The sequence below is a fragment of the Hordeum vulgare genome, chromosome 2H (assembly GCF_904849725.1).
Source record: "Hordeum vulgare subsp. vulgare chromosome 2H, MorexV3_pseudomolecules_assembly, whole genome shotgun sequence".
Taxonomy (NCBI): Eukaryota; Viridiplantae; Streptophyta; class Magnoliopsida; order Poales; family Poaceae; genus Hordeum; species Hordeum vulgare.
The window spans coordinates 394718639-394735433 of record NC_058519.1 but is presented as its reverse complement, the minus strand read 5'-3'; the positions used below and the strand labels follow the sequence as shown (position 1 = coordinate 394735433).

Genomic DNA, 16795 nt, shown 5'->3' with positions numbered 1-16795 from the left:
AGTGGGGGAGGGTGGCTTATATAGAGTGCGCTGCCCTCCACAACGGTTCCGGTACAGGGGTGGAGTAGTGGGGATTGAATGCGTACGTTACAGGTAACGTACGCCCTAAATGCCAATAAATGCACCTGGAAACGTACGACCGTTTCCCTCCAGGGGGGTTGCGATGTACCAAGTGGTATCCAGTCGGTTAGCTTGATATCCTCCGAATGTTAATCTCCGACTGGATGGTCGAGGACCTGTTACCGACTGGATGATGGGGACTCCTTAATTCAGTCGGAACTGACTAAGGGTCTTGTCCTTTGTGAGGGGTAGTCCTTGGGTAGGACCTACATGACAGGCCTATGACCCTACCCTAGGACTATAACCCCATCATTAGTCCCCGAATGGATTGGGGTTGAAACGACGAAGCGATGCTTGAAGTTTGGATCCGACTGGAGCGGGCTTGGCTTGGGCGTTGCTTGCCTCAATCCATTTTATCTTTTCTGACCAACGATCCGAGTGGAAGTACTCGCGAAACAGACTGTCGGAAGCCGAGTGCTTCTGCGGCATCTTTTGACGCGACCGGTCAACTGACAGCGGCGGATTTTCCGGGATCTCAAATTTCGGGTTCCGCGCGCTCAGCGGGGATGACGCCATCGCGCTCGAGTAGCGCCTGACGCCTCGATTCTCGCGCCTTCAACCTCTCCATTAATATCGCCGCGGTGGGTCGGGGGATAAGGTTTCGGGCCCACCTGCCAGCGACCCAGTCGGAACCCTACTTAAATCTCGGCGGCGAGGGTTCTTCGTTACGCTCGCCGAATCTCTTGCCTTCGCCTGCTCCGTCTCTCTCGCCACCTCCAGCGCCTCTACACTCCTCCCTCCTCCTTCCTCCCGCGGGTTCGCAGTTTCCGCCATGACCAAGGGTCAGACCAGCAAGATGGAGGCGAGGAAGAAGGGGAAGGCGGCGGCTCCTGCTCAGCGGCGGCAGCGGCCGCTGCCGGCGGGGTGAATTCAAGGCGACTTCCTCCCCTCCACGGTGACGGAGAGGGATCTGCTGCAGCTGGTTGAGCACGGGATGATCGTGCACAAGTCTTGGAGGCTGCCGGCGGAGAACGAGGTCGAGCCGGCGCCCCGGGAGGGGGAGCGCGTCTTGCTGCTCAGCCACGTCTATCGAGGTTTCTCCTTGCCCCCGCATCCTTTCTTCAAGGGCATCATGAATCACTTCGGGGCACAACTTCACCACTTTCCCCCGAACGCCATTGTCCATCTCTCTGCTTTTATAGTTCTGTGCGAGTGTTCCATTGGCTGTCCTCCCCATTGGGGCTGTTCAAGCACATATTTTCTGCTATATCCCAAACCATCAAACGACTCAGCCAGTCGGATGATAAAACACATCTTCTCCAGCTCTGCGTGGGCCTAGGTTTCCAGAAAAAGAGTCGGAGCAGTTATCCTGCCCTCCAGCTAAGTGAGTCGGTCAGGAACTGGCAGTCGACGTGGTTCTACTGCCAGGATATCGCCTGTCCGAATGCTTCGACAGGGCTGCCTCCCTTTAGCTTAGATCGGCCCGCCCCACCTAAGCAACTCGCGCTCACGAGGGCGGAGAAGAACGACATCCAGCCTCTGGTCGGGGCGCTTGTAGATGTCGTCAGGAGGGGGGTCACTGGCATAGACTTGCTGGAGGTCTTCCTCGGTCGGCGTATCCAACCCCTGCAGGCTCGCGACCACGCCATGTGGCATTATACGGGGCCCGAGGATTCCACTCGGACCAACGTTGTGGGCGTGACTGAGGAGAAGGTGACCTCGTGGGTGCTCCAGATCGCAGGCCCCTGCGAGAATCCCAAAGGATCTCGGCGAGCGAAGCCTTTCTGCGCGGATAATCCTCCTCCGAATCAGGTGAGTGGCACTTGTCGAGTGCTCCTAACTGTCTTAATCTTATCGTTTGCTTGAATCTCTGTGTGACGTCTGATGTCGCCGACTGAATTTTATGCAGGAGTGGACCAACTGGTTTTCTCCCGTCTCGAACGGGAACCCGGCCGAGGAGGAGGAAGGCAGCGTGGAGAGCGCTGAATATGTCTCCGACAGCGGGGAGTCGGAGGAAGAGACTAGCGAGGAAGAGGAGGAAGACGAAGAGCAGGACTCGCCGCCTCCGCAAACAGAGCATCGGACCAAGCGCCGACACGAGCCTGCCGTTCCCTCGGCCCCTCCAGCATCTTCGAGTGCTCCGCCCACTGCCCCGGTGGTCCCGAGTGCTCGGAGCACCAAGAGGGTCAGGGATGCTGCCGCTGAGCCTGCGGGTCAGCCTTCCAAGGCGGCCAAACCGAGTGGGTCCAAACCTCGGAAGGCTCTGCCGCGGATGAGGGTTGCTGTCCCCGTCACCTCCACGTAAGTGTATCGATCTTCTAATTTCTTCTGATATCCGAGTGAATTCCTGTTCATTGGTCGAATGGATTTCACTCGACAGAGTCGCTACTTCTGCCACCTCTCCGGCGCGCCAGGAGGATGACCCCATGGACACGGACAACGTCGTCTCGTCCCAGCCAGGTGCGTTGTAGTGACTTCGAGTGTTTTATTCTATCATAGGTTCTGCCTCTTTCTTTTTCTGAGATCTTGCGTCGTTCAGTCTATCAGGGGCGATTTGCGTGGACGAGGGCGATCAGGGGAGAGCTGAACAGGCTGCGGACCCCGTTCTTGAGGCTGCTCCGCCTGTTGCTGCTCTCGCCGCCGACGTGCCGCCGACTGAGGCGCTGCCGCCGACTGAACCGGCGCTGGTGGTTGAGGTGCCGACTGGAGCGGACCTTGGGATGCCTCAGGAACTTCCGACGATGCCAGGCTCGTCGAATGTCGAGTTCAACATCCAGCGTCTCCCGGAGGAGCAGGTGGGAGCGGCCAAGGGAGCCATGGTGCAGGCGGAGCTGATGGCTGGAGAAGCCAAGAGGGCCTACGACTCCGTCGCGTCCTTGTACCAGCGGAGCTTGGAGCTGCGGGATGATATCCGAGTAAGTGGGCTAGTAAGTATTTACTTTTCTCTTGTAACCCACTGGGTGTTTTTGGATAGCATCTGTTGTTTGCAATGGGTTCACTCTGAGTGAACCCAGTGGGTGTAGTCCCCGAGACTTCTGTCGAGTGCTTGCACCGGCAGTTGTCTTTATACATATTGTCTTTGCTTTGGTCAGGTCTGTAAATAACATGACCGAGTGCGAGTAGTTGTGGCACTCGGAGTGCACTTACTGTAAGAGTCCCCGAAAGTAATTTGTACTCAGGTCGGGTAGTATTGGCCTCGTAGGCGTAGGTGGTAACATGCATCTCAATAGGACGGGCCTGCTTGAGTTGCCTGCCAGTGGGGTCACTCTTAGTGAACCCACTGGGTGTAGTCCCCGAGGCCGCTGTCGACTGCTTGCGTCGGCAGGGGTCTGAAGAACTTAGACTTTTGTTGTTGGATTTTCTGGTTGTCCCTTGGTGTTTGCTGGCAGAAAACTTGTGAAATGGGAACAGCCTATGAGACTCTCAGGGCGGAGAAGAATCAGTTAGCTGGTGAGCTTGATGCGGCGCTGCTTGCAATAGCTGGCATGAAGGATGCTCTGGCGGGACGAGAGAAGTCATTGGAGCAGGCGCGTGAAGCGAATAAGGTGTTGACTGAAGAAGTTGAAAAGATGGGGAAACAAAGGACTGCTCTGATGGGACAAATGGACGTGCTGAACAAACGGTGCAGAGCACAGGAGAAATACGTCAGCGACTGGGCTCGGCAGATGATGACGCGTCTGGCTGGTAAGTCCTGCTTTTTCCGAGTGCTTGTGTTATGCACGTCACACTCGGCGCTTATTGTTTGCTTGTCCTGTTGTCGCAGATTTTTGCTTTGACGCTGAAGCTGAAGCAGCTGATGTGGAGCGGTCGATTCTCGAGAACGTTCCACTCGGCGAGGACGCCAATCGGGATCTGCTCCGTGCGCACATCCGTGTGGGCAAAGTTGGTCCTTTCATCGGTCGACTGAGAGAAGTCGTCGGCCGAATCGACAAGGAGCTTTGGCCAGAAGATGAGTCGCGGCAGGAGATGGAGAACCTGATGACTCGACTGGAGGAGATTCCGAACCGAGTGCAGTCGTGGAAGAAATCTGCAGCTCGTTGTGGTGCAGATGTTGCTCTATCCCTGGTCCGAGTCCATTGTAAGGAGGTGCGCGAGGAGAAGTTGAAGACGTTGAAGGTGGCCAACACGAAGAAACTTCGATTCAAAGACTTCATGGAAACCTTCCTTGAAAGTGCCACCCGCATCGCCGACGGTATTGATCTGGACACGTTCGTAGAGCCCTCCAGTCCTGGTGTTAATCCAGATGATGCGTAAGAACACTTTTATCCTCGGTATGCCGAGTGTTGATCTGTAAGAAACTTTGGCCACTGTTGTTGGCCGTCACATTCTTGTTTCGGTGTGGGTAAGCTTGATCCACACCGAGCCACTATCTTTGGTTGAACTTTGAATCGAATCTTTTGCTCTTCTGTTGCAATTTTGACTCGAGTTTTTGTTTGGCGTTTCTTGGTGAAGCCAAAGGCAAACATTCGGAACATGTCAATTGTCTTGACATCTGCATGAGCCTCATTGAGGGTCCGTGGAATTTCCGATTACCCGAGTGTACCTGTAGGATACAGTCGAAGGCATGTGGGTGCTTAGGCGATTCTGCATCGCAGCTAAGCCCCCGAGTGTGACGTTAAGTGCACACTCGGAGAAAGTTAATACTTAGGCGATTCTGGGTCGCAGCCAAGTCCCCGAGTGTGACGTTAAGTGCACATCCGGAGAAGGTTAATACTTAGGCGATTCTGGATCGCAGCTAAGTCCTCGAGTGTGACGTTAAGTGTACATTCGGAGAAGGTTAATACTTAAGCGATTCTGGATCGCAGCTAAGTCCCCGAGTGTGATGTTAAGTGCACACTCGGAGAAGGTTAACACTTAGGCGATTCTGGATCGCAGCTAAGTCCCCGAGTGTGACGTTAAGTGCACACTCGGAGAAAGTTAATACTTAGACGATTCTGGATCGCAGCTAAGTCCCCGAGTGTGACGTTAAGTGCACACTCGGAGAAAGTTAATACTTAGGCGATTCTGGATCGCAGCTAAGCCTCCGAGTGTTACGTTAAGTGCACACTCGGAGATAGGTAGTACTTAGGCGATTCTGGATCGCAACTAAGCCCCCGAGTGTGACGTGAAGTGCACACTCGAAGAAGGTTAATACTTAGGCGATTCTGGATCGCAGCTAAGTCCCCGAGTATGATGTTAAGTGCACACTCGGAGAAAGTTTATACTTGGACGATTCTGGATCGCAGCTAAGCTCCCGAGTGTTACGTTAAGTGCACACTCGGAGATAGGTAGTACTTAGGCGATTCTGGATCGCAGCTAAGCCCCCGAGTGTGACGTGAAGTGCACACTCGTAGAAGGTTAATACTTAGGCGATTCTGGATCGCAGCTAAGTTCCCGAGTGTGACGTGAATTGCACACTCGGAGAAGGTTAGTACTTAGGCGATTCTGGATCGCAGCTAAGCCCCGAGTGTGACGTGAAGTGCACACTCGAAGAAGGTTAGTACTTAGGCGATTCTGGATCGCAGCTAAGCCCCGAGTGTGACGTGAAGTGCACACTCGAAGAAAGTTTATACTTAGGCGATTCTGGATCGCAGCTAAGCCCCCGAGTGTGACGTTAAGTGCACACTCGGAGAAAGTTTATACTTAGGCGATTCTGGATCGCAGCTAAGCTTTTTTTTTCTTTTTTTTTTGAAACCGGAGTCTGCGACCTCGGAAGAACTTTGAACCTGCAAAAAACTCAATCTGCTTTATATTATTTCACCAATACTTGTTCTTTACATTGCTTCAGTCGACGATCACGTGTAGAAGCGCTTCAGGAGGTCTCCGTTCCATGCTCGCGGTTCGTCTATCTCCCTGTCGACGTTGTAGAGTCTGTATGCTCCATTGTTCAGCACCTTTGAGATGATGAAGGGTCCTTCCCAGGCAGGAGCCAATTTGTGAGGTCTTTGCTGATCCACTCGGAGCACCAGGTCGCCTGCTTGGAACGTACGACTCCTGACATGTCGCGCGTGAAAACGCCGCAGATCTTGTTGATAAATGGTTGAGCGAGTCAGTGTCATCTCGCGCTCCTCCTCTATAAGGTCCACTCCGTCTTGCCTTGCTTGTTCTGCTTCAGCTTCGGAGAAGAGTTCGACTCGTGGAGCATTGTGAAGTAAGTCACTCGGAAGGACTGCTTCTGCTCCGTAGACGAGGAAGAACGGTGATCGCCCTGTAGATCTGTTCGGGGTTGTGCGAAGACCCCAAAGCACTGAAGGTAGCTCGGTGACCCATGCGTCAGCGGCATGTCCCACCTCTCGCAGGAGTCGGGGCTTCAAACCTTGCAAAATAAGTCCGTTGCCCGCTCTGCTTGTCCATTGGATTGAAGATGCGCCACGGAAGCAAAATCCACTCGGATGCCTTGGCTTGTACAGAAACCTTTGAATCTGTCCGAGTCAAAGTTTGTCCCGTTATCCGTGATTATGCTGTGAGGTACACCGAATCTGGAGATGATGTCTCTGACAAATTTGACTATTGTTGAGGCGTCGAGCTTCTTGATGGGCTTGGCCTCGATCCATTTCGTGAACTTGTCGACTGCCACCAACAGATGTGTGTATCCCCCTTGGCCTGTCTTGAATGGTCCGACTGTATCTAATCCCCAAACAGCAAACGGCCACACAAGAGGGATTGTCTTCAACGCAGATGTCGGCTTGTGGGACTTGTTGGAGTAGAACTGACAGCCCTCACATCGGCTGACCATATCTTTAGCCATCTCGTATGCCTGCAGCCAGAAAAACCCAGCCCTGAATGCCTTGGCGACGATTGCTCTCGAAGAAGCGTGATGACCGCAGGTTCCCGAGTGAATATCTTCCAGGATCAGCTGTCCCTCCTCTGGGGAGATACATCGTTGGAGAACGCCTGAAACGCTCTCCTTGTACAATTGGCCATCAATGACGGTGAACGACTTCGACCTGCGGACTATCTGCCTGGCCTGGACTTCGTCTTCTGGTAGTTCCTGCCTCAGGATATATGCAATGATCGGCACAGTCCAATCGGGGATGACGGCAAGGATCTCCATGACCAGATCAACCACAGCAGGTACATCGACTTCAGTCGGATCCGTTGAACTCTTTGGTTGTACCGGCTCCTCTGTGAAAGGATCTTCTTTGACTGAGGGAATTTGGAGGTGCTCGAGGCAGACGTCACTCGGGACTGGTCTCCGAGTGGATCCGAGTTTGCCAACTCATCAGCTGCTTGGTTCTTCAGTCTTGGAACATGGTGAAGTTCTAGACCTTTAAACTTCTTCTCAAGCTTCCTCACTGCATTGCAGTATGTAGTCATGGTGGGGTTTCTGACGTCCCACTCTTTCATCACTTGATTGACCACCAGATCTGAATCGCCGTAGACCATCAGGCGACGGACGCCGAGTGAGATGGCCATACGCAACCCGTAGAGGAGAGCTTCATACTCCGCCTCGTTGTTGGAGGAATCGAAGTGTATCTGTAGCACGTACTTGAGCTTGTCACCCTTTGGTGATATGATCACAACGCCAGCGCCGGAGCCATTCAACATCTTGGACCCATCGAAGAACATTGTCCAATGGGCCGAGCAGATGTGGGTCGGTTGTTGTTGTTCTACCCATTCCGCTATGAAGTCAGCCAGAGCTTGAGACTTAATAGCTTTCTTGGCCTCGAACTCGATATCACAGTACAGCATCTCCATCGCCCACTTCGCCACTCGGCCTGATGCGTCTCGATTGTGGAGAATTTCCGACAATGGAGCATCAGAAACGACAGACACCGAGTGGTCTTGGAAATAATGGGCCACCTTCTTCGCAGTCATGTAAATCCCGTAGATAAGTTTTTGATAGTGGGGATACCTCTGCTTGGAAGGAGTCAGGACCTCGGAGACGTAGTACACTGGCCGCTGAACTTTGTATGCTTTGCCTTCTTCTTCTCGTTTGACTGTAAGAACAGTACTGACGACTTGATTTGTAGCCGCGATATACAGAAGAAGGGGCTCTTTACTGAGCGGAGCAGTAAGAACCGGCTGGGTGGAAAGTAGGACTTTGAGGTCGTGGAATGCGACTTGGGCTTCGTCTGTCCACTCGAAGGTATCTGATTTCTTCATGAGTCGGTACAGAGGAAGCGCTTTCTCGCCGACTCGACTGATGAACCTGCTCAAAGCCGCTAGGCAACCTGTGAGCCGTTGAACGTCGTGTATTCTGACCGGCCTCTCCATTCGGACGATGGTCCCGATCTTTTCGGGGTTGACATCGATCCCTCGTTCGAAAACGAAAAAATCAAGTAACTTTCCGCTGGAAACGCCGAATGAACATTTCGCGGGGTTGAGCTTGATATCGTACCTACGAAGGTTGGCGAATGTTTCTACCAAGTCAGTCAGCAGGTCGGAACCTTTGCGTGACTTGACTACGATATCATCCATATATGCCTCCACATTCCGACCGATCTGGTCGAGGAGACATTTTTGGATCATGCGCATAAAGGTAGCTCCTACATTCTTCAAACCGAATGGCATAGTGATGTAGCAGAAGCACCCGAATGGGGTGATGAAGGCTGTTTTTAACTCGTCGGGACCATACAGACGGATCTGATGATAGCCCGAGTAGGCATCAAGAAATGACAAACGCTCGCAACCCGCAGTCGAATCGACAATTTGATCTATGCGGGGGAGCGGAAAATGGTCTTTCGGGCAGACCTTATTGAGATGCTTGAAGTCAATGCACATTCGGAGCGACTTGTCCTTCTTGGGCACCATGACAACATTGGTGAGCCACTCGGAGTGGTGAACCTCGCGAATGAAGTTGGCCGCCAGCAGCTTGGCCACCTCTTCCCCGATTGCCTTCCTCTTGTGCGCGGCGGACCGGCGCAGGCGCTCTCGGACAGGCCGAGCGGTGGAATCCACGTGCAGTCGGTGCTCAGCCAACTCCCTGGGTACACCTGGCATGTCAGAGGGTTTTCATGCGAAGATGTCCCAGTTCTCACGGAGGAATCGGGTGAGCTCGGCTTCCTATTTAGGATCGAGGGTGGTGGAGATGTTCGTCGGGGCAGCAGTGGCGTCCGTCGGGTGGATGCTGACCTTCTTCGTCTCTCCCGCCGACTGAAATGCAGACTCTGAAGCTGGCTTCTTCGAGCGCATCAGGTCGGCGGGGTCGACTGTTTTCTTGTACTCGTCCAGCTCGAGGACGGCCATCTGCTGGTCGGCGATTCTTGATCCCTGCTACAGACACTCTTCAGCCCGCTGCCGATTGCCTGTGATGGTGATCACACCCTTCGGGCCTGGCATCTTCAGCTTCAGGTATACGTAACATGGACGGGCCATGAAACGCGCATACGCTGGACGACCCAGAATTGCGTGATAAGCGCTCTGAAAGTCGACCACTTCGAACGTCAGCTTTTCCTTGCGGAAGTTCTTATCGGAGCCGAAAACGACGTCCAACGCGATCTGGCCGAGTGACTTGGCCTTCCGTCCAGGGACGACTCCATGGAACTGCATGCTGCTCTCGCTGAGTTTGGACATCGGGATGCCCATCCCCTTGAGTGTGTCGGCGTACATGATGTTCAAGCCGCTGCCACCATCCATGAGGACTTTGCGCAGTCGGACTCCTTCTACCACCGGGTCGACGACCAGAGCCTGTCTCCCCGGGGTGGGTACATGTGCCGGATGGTCCGACTGGTCGAAGGTGATCGCAGTCTGAGACCATTTGAGGAACTTGGGGTTGGTAGGGGTGGCCATGTTCACCTCTCTGTTCACCAGCTTCAGTCGGCTCTTGCTCTCGACGTCAGCGAAAATCATGAGGGTTGCATGGACTTAGGGTAACGGATCCTCCTTATCCTCCTCATCCTGTTCATGGTCCTTCTCACTCGGTTGCCCTTCGCTGAACCCCTGGATCAGGAGGCGACACTGTCGAGTGGTATGCTTCGCATATATGGGGTTGCCCTCTTCATCCATCTTCGTATGAACCAGACATGGCTGGTCCAGGATGGGGTTATTGAACTGCTTCTTCTTGGGGTGAACTGAGCCTTCCCTTTGCCCTTGAACTTGGCATTGGTTACAGTTGCAGCTTCTGCTTGCGGAGCGGTCGGAACTTTCTGCTTCTGCTTCCGAGTGTTGCCCCCATCTCCATCAGCGACTGTTTTGTGCTTGCCGCTTCGGATGCGGTCCTCTTCTTCGCCATTTGCATAGCGTGTTGCTATCTCCATCATCTTGCTCATGGAGATGTCGCCTGTTTGGCCGAACTTCAGGTACAGATCCCTGTACCGCACGCCTGCCTTGAAGGCGCAGACTGCTTGATGCTCGGTGACGTTCTCCACCGTGTGGTAGAGAGTTGTCCAACGCTAGATGAAGTCGCGCATGGGCTCATTCTGCTTCTGGACGCAGTGCTGGAGCTCCACGAGGCCAGCAGGGCGCTTGCACGTCCTTTCGAAGGTCCTGATGAACACCCGGGCCAGATCTGCCCAGCTGTAGATGCTTGAGGGGGCCAACTGCTCAGCCACGCTCGCGCCGAGCCGTCGAGCATCAGAGGGAGGTGCTTCATGGCGACATGGTCGTCTCCTCCTCCGATCTGGACTGCCACTCGGTAGTCATCCAGCCATGTTTCTGGCTTGGACTCTCCTGTAAACTTGCTAATTCCTGTCGCCAATCGGAAGTTGGGAGAGATGTCAGCCGAACGGATGGCTTGACTGGAACACTTGGGACCAGAAACGATGGTCCTGCTTCCACTCGGACGGTCAATATCGTGACCATCGCGGTGGGCTCGGCCCCTGTCGACCCTCCGCTGGGCGATATGCCCTCTTGCGTCGGGCCTTGGGTCGTAAGTGTCACCGACTGAACGCCGATCATCATGATGTCGGGGCCCGTAGGGCCCACCCCGCGGAGGGGTGCGTGAACGGCGGCGATCTTCGTGATTTATGAAACGGCTGCCTCCTCTGTGCCGCTGATGGGAACCTGGGTTGTGAACTGACCGATGCGTATTCGCATGAGCAGAACTATTATAGATCCTGTTGTGCGACTGGGAGACCGCCGAATTCTGCTGCTGCGCCGTGTGCAACAGGGCTCGGATCTGCTCGATCCCTTTACCAGCCTCTGAATCAGTCGGCTGGAGGGAATCGGCTATCTTGGCAGCCGCAGCCAAGTTGAGGAGGGGTGTGCGGAACAGCTCCACGTTGCTCCGCCGAGTGTGCCGACTGGCAGAACGGCGAGGCGGACGACGCGCGCCGGACGCTTCGCCGATCTCGTGCTCGTTCCGGCCAGCTTGACGGGGGTCTTCATGGGAATTGGCCATGTGTACTTCTGCTGCAGGCCCGCGACCCGCGTACTCGGAAGGAAACTCAGTCGGAACCGAGCCCGAGCACTGGGACGGCGGGGCAACCACAACTGACTCTAGAACCGCCACTTGTGAAGACGCGTTCTGGCGCGCCTGGGCGTGTTGCACCCAACGCTGGAGCCGCGGACGGCGGGACCGCTTGATGCGGCGCGTGACGGCGGTGTAGGTCAACACCGGAGCCGACTGCTGGAGAAGAAGAATGCCGCGGGCGCCGGCACGGAAGTGCGTAGCCCCGTGACGGGGAAGCGCCTCGACGTCGAGGGGCGCATCCCGAAGCCACGCCGAATCGTCGACGATGAAGGAGAGAGCGCCGAAGAAGATCTGGTGACCCATGATCGAATCTCCACCGGACGACATGACGAAAGGAAGTAGTCGCAAACTCGCCGGAAGTCGCTTAGACGCCTGCCCCACGGTGGGCGCCAACTGTCGTGGGTATAAGCCTGACAGTAGATGTGTAGGGTACGAAAAGGATGGGCAGAGCCTTAGCTACGGCGAGGTTGTATGAGTTCAGGCCCCTCTGCGGTGGAGGTAATAGCCCTACGTCTCAGTGCTCAGGGAGCTTGTTGTCGAGTGGAAATATGGAATACAATGAGTTGTTAACCCCTCTACCAGTGGGGGAGGGTGGCTTATATAGAGTGCGCTGCCCTCCACAACGGTTCCGGTACAGGGGTGGAGTAGTGGGGATTGAATGCGTACGTTACAGGTAACGTACGCCCTAAATGCCAATAAATGCACCTGGAAACGTACGACCGTTTCCCTCCAGGGGGGTTGCGATGTACCGAGTGGTATCCAGTCGGTTAGCTTGATATCCTCCGAATGTTAATCTCCGACTGGATGGTCGAGGACCTGTTACCGACTGGATGATGGGGACTCCTTAATTCAGTCGGAACTGACTAAGGGTCTTGTCCTTTGTGAGGGGTAGTCCTTGGGTAGGACCTACATGACAAGTCTATGACCCTACCCTAGGACTATAACCCCATCACTCCTCTTGCATGTTCCTAGTGCCAACAAAAATCTTCTTTCCGTCCATAGAATTGCCCTTGATAATCATATGTCTTCCTCGAGTTTCATCCTTATTTCTTTTTTATCAAGGATCAGGCAACGAATAAAATACTCTATCGAGATAGATGTGTTCGAGGGCTCTATCAGTTGATTCCGGAGCGTCGAAGATTCAATAAACAAGCTTGCGGGGTTGTCAAACTCTCTACCACACGTTGGCATGATTGATTAGGACATGCTTCTTTTTCTTTGATCAATACTTTGCTTAGGAAAAATAAGCTCCCGCATGTTGGTGAGCGCAATGTTGAAACTATTTGTGATTCTTGTCAGCGAGCAAAAAGTCATCAATTACCTTATCCCATCTCTACCTGTGTTTCCACCAAACCTTTGCACTTAATATTTTCTAATGTTTGGGGCCCTGCTCCTAGCTCTGTTGGTAGACACACTTAGTATGTAAGTTTTATTGATGACTATAGCAAGTTCACATGGATCTATCTTCTCAAAAGAAGATCCGATGTCTTTCAAGTCTTTAAAAATTTCCAAGCACTTGTTGAGAGGAAATTCGTCAGCAAGATCATTGCTCTCCAATCCGATTAAGGAGGGGAATATGAAAAATTAAATTCCTTCTTCCAAACCTTGGGTATTTCCCATCATGTGTCATGTCCTCATGCTCACCAACAAAATGGCTCAGCTGAACGTAAACATAGGCACATTGTTGAGGTTGGTTTATCCCTCCTAGCCCATGCCTCTATGCCACTAAAATTCTGGGATGAAGCGTTCCTTACTGTCGTTCATATCATTAACATGCTTCCTAGTCGTGCCATCAATAATGAAACTCCGGTCGAACGACTTCTCCACACCAAACCAGATTATACAACACTTCGTGTCTTTCGTTGTGCTTGTTGGCCCAACCTCCGTCCCTACAACAATCGCAAACTCATGTTTCGCTCCAAACAATGTGCCTTCTTAGGGTATAGTGCTCAACACAAGGGAGTAAAATGTCTTGATATCTCCACCGGTCGTGTCTACATCTCTAGGGATGCTGTATTCGATGAGACCAAGTTTCCCTTCTCCGAACTTCACCCCAATGATGGTGCCCTTCTCCAAAAAGAAATACTTCTCTTTCCATCCATCTTTTCCGGGTATGATCAAGGGGGCATTAACAATTGTGATGATCATATGTTGGCTAACCCTCTCACCAGTGTGCATGAGTTTTCTGATGATGTTGCAGAAAACGGTGTTCAAATTCATGAAGAAATCAGCTCAAATGAGCTTCATCGCATGTGCCGCAACATGGGGAGCATATCCCCATTGGGATCCGGACTGCCATCATGCAGGGAATCAGCCTCGGGGCCGGTTCCAGGAGACAACGGCGGCTCGGGAACCGTTCCAGGAGACAGTGGCGGCCCCGCAACAGCAGCGTCAGACGCACGCGCCTCACCGTCAGGCCCGCGCCAGCCTCCGACCGAGAACGCCGCAACCACCGGCCCACACAAATCGCCTGCCGCCACGCGGCAACCTGCAGCGGGTGCGGATCGGGTGCGCCTCTCGGCCCAACCGTTGTGCTACACACGGCGCCCCTCAAACCATCCAGCGCATGCGGGCGCAGATGCGGGGTCAGGTGGACTCGTGTCATCATTGGCTCATGATGAGTCGCTAAGCCGCCCCGGATCTTCTGCGCCAGCTTCATCAACACCCTGGCCAGCTGCAGAGTATCCCGGTCATGATCAGCCATTGGTTGCACCTGGATTCGCCTTGGGATCAGTTGTTGTCTCGGCACCAGCAAGGGCTGCGGGATCTTCTGCAAACACACATGATCCTGATGCGGTCCCTCGTCGTACAAGATTGTAACAAGGGGTAATTCAGCCTGTTAACTATAAACACATGACCAAATATGGCTTAGTTTGTTCTACAGGTGAACCAAGGGAGCCTAATACACTTGAAGAAGCTCTCGGTGATGAAAAATGGAAAAAAGGCAATGTGTGAAGAATACCAAGCTCTACAAAGAAATAAAACATGGCATCTGGTTCCTCCACACCATGGTAAAAATCTCATTGACTGTAAATGGGTTTTCAGAATCAAAAGGAAATCTTATGAAACCATTGATCGTTATAAAGCAAGACTTGTGGCAAAGGGCTTCAAACAACGGTATGGTATAGACTATGAGGATACCTTTAGTCCGGTTGTGAAAGCTGCCACTATTCCTTTGATCTTGTCCATTGCTGTTTCCACGGGATGGAGCCTTCGGCAGCTAGATGTGCAGAACGTGTTTCTCCATGGTGTTTTAGAAGAGGAAGTATATATGAAACAACCTCCTCGGTTTGAAAGTAAAACTGCACCGCATCTGGTATGCAAGCTTGATAAAGCGTTATATGGGCTGAAGCAAGCCCCAAGGGCATGGTACTCTAGACTCAGTAAAAAGATGCAAACACTTGGTTTTGTTCCATCAAAGTCTGACACCTCATTGTTCATCTATACAAAGTTCAATACTTCCATATTTGTTCTCATCTATGTAGACGATATCATTGTCACAAGCTCTTTTGATGAGGCAATTTCAGAATTGCTAAAAGATCTGAGCACAGAGTTTGCTCTTAAGGATCTAGGAGAGTTGCATTATCTCCTAGAGATTGAAGTGAAGAAACACAATGATGGGCTTCACCTCTCTCAGGAAAAATATGCCACAGATTTGGTAAGAAAGGCAGGACTGCAAGGTTGTAAACCTACACCTACTCCATTGTCTAGCAGAAAAAAATTGTCACTTATGGAAGGAGAACTCCTTAGTGCAGATGACAGCACAAAATAGTCTAGTAGGTGCTCTTCAATATTTGACTCTTACAAGACCTGATATTTCCATTACTGTCAACAAGGTTTGTCAATTTCTGCATGCATCCACCACGGTCAACTTAACTGTTGTCAAGCGTATAGTCAGATATGTGAAACATACCTTGGGTGTTGGTTTAAATTTCAGCAAATCACCTTCTACTCTTATCAGTGCCTTCTCTGATTCAAATTGGGCAGGTTGCTTGGATGACAGGCGCTCAACGGGTGGTTTTGCAGTATTCTTTGGACCTAATCTCATATCTTGGTGTGCCAGAAAACAAGCCACTGTCTTCAGGTTGAGCACTGAGGCAGAATATAAAGCATTGGCAAATGCAACAGGAGAAGTTATATGGGTGCAATCTATGTTGAAGGAGTTGGGTGTAAAGAGCTCTAAAACTCCCTCCTATGGTGTGACAATCTTGGTGCAACATACTTGTCTGCAAATCCAGTTTTTCATGCCAGAACAAAACATATTGAGATAGATTTCCACTTTGTCAGAGAAAGAGTGGCTAACAAAATGCTAGACATCCGGTTTATCCATTCACGTGATCAAGTTGCAGATGGATTTACAAAAACATTGCCTATAAGAAGCTTTGAAGACTTCAAGCATAATCTCAACTTGATGAAGTTGTGATTAAGGGAGGGTGTCGAACATATGGTGTCACGGCTACGATGGCGTGTACAGCAAGGAGTCCAAGGAGAGTTTATCTCTATAGTTAGGATCTAGTTTAAACCTCTCTTATCTAAATTCGGTTGTAACTAGATTAGTTCTATCTCTACTTTCCTTGATCCTCAAGATGTACTTTAAACCTTCTATGCACTATCAGGGATCGGTGCCCCTGCTATATAACACACATCACGTCCCCCACGATGGGTAAGACGTTTCCGCCAAGTCGCACACACTTGACAATACATAAAAAAGTGGTGTTTTTTGACAAAATCGACTCTCTTGCGGAAATATCGGTAAAAAATGACCCTAGTCCAAAATTTTAACCAAATCCAACCCTTTTGTTCAGCGCCAGCATTCCAACGCTGATCTTGGCTAGGTCAGCACCATGGATCTTGCCATTGAGAAAAAATTGGCCTTTTCGCGAGCCAAAAGTCGTTTTGTAGGCCAGAGGCACTGTCACCATTCACATTGGAGCTGTCCGGATAGTGAACAAATCATGCAGAAGAAATGCATGGAGAATCAAAAAAGAATACTAACTCAAGGCAGGAGTGCAGCTCCCGAGCAGAGACAATTGTGCAGGGCACATCATAGCGAATAAAGAAGGTAATTCTAACTCACTGTAGCAGAATCTGGAGCCACGTTTCAGCGGCCTGCATGGTAGTACTGGTACTAGGGGGGGCAGGAAGAGGTCAAAAATAGTCGCAGCCTAGTGATAGTAGGAAATGCCTTTTTGCATTGCTCGCTTGCTTTGCTCTACATGCTTGTTCTCACTGCCTGTTCAGTGCCAAAGAGGAAGGCGCTGAGCACTCAAAGCTTAGCTCCAGCAACCGTGACGCTGACATGCGCGTCATCACTTGGCACGCAAGAAATGCTACTCCCTCCGACAAAGTTGTACTAAAGGTGTGACAATTAATTTGGATCGGAGGGAGTAGGCTTTTCTCGGT

The 16795-nt window shown here is 52.0% G+C and overlaps 1 protein-coding gene across 1 annotated transcript in view; it reads right to left on the bottom strand.

Moving 5' to 3' along the window:
• The window catches only part of LOC123426402, a 54043-nt gene that overhangs the window by 12671 nt on the left and 24577 nt on the right, over nucleotides 1-16795 (bottom strand). The gene's annotated exons all lie outside the window — the stretch shown is intronic.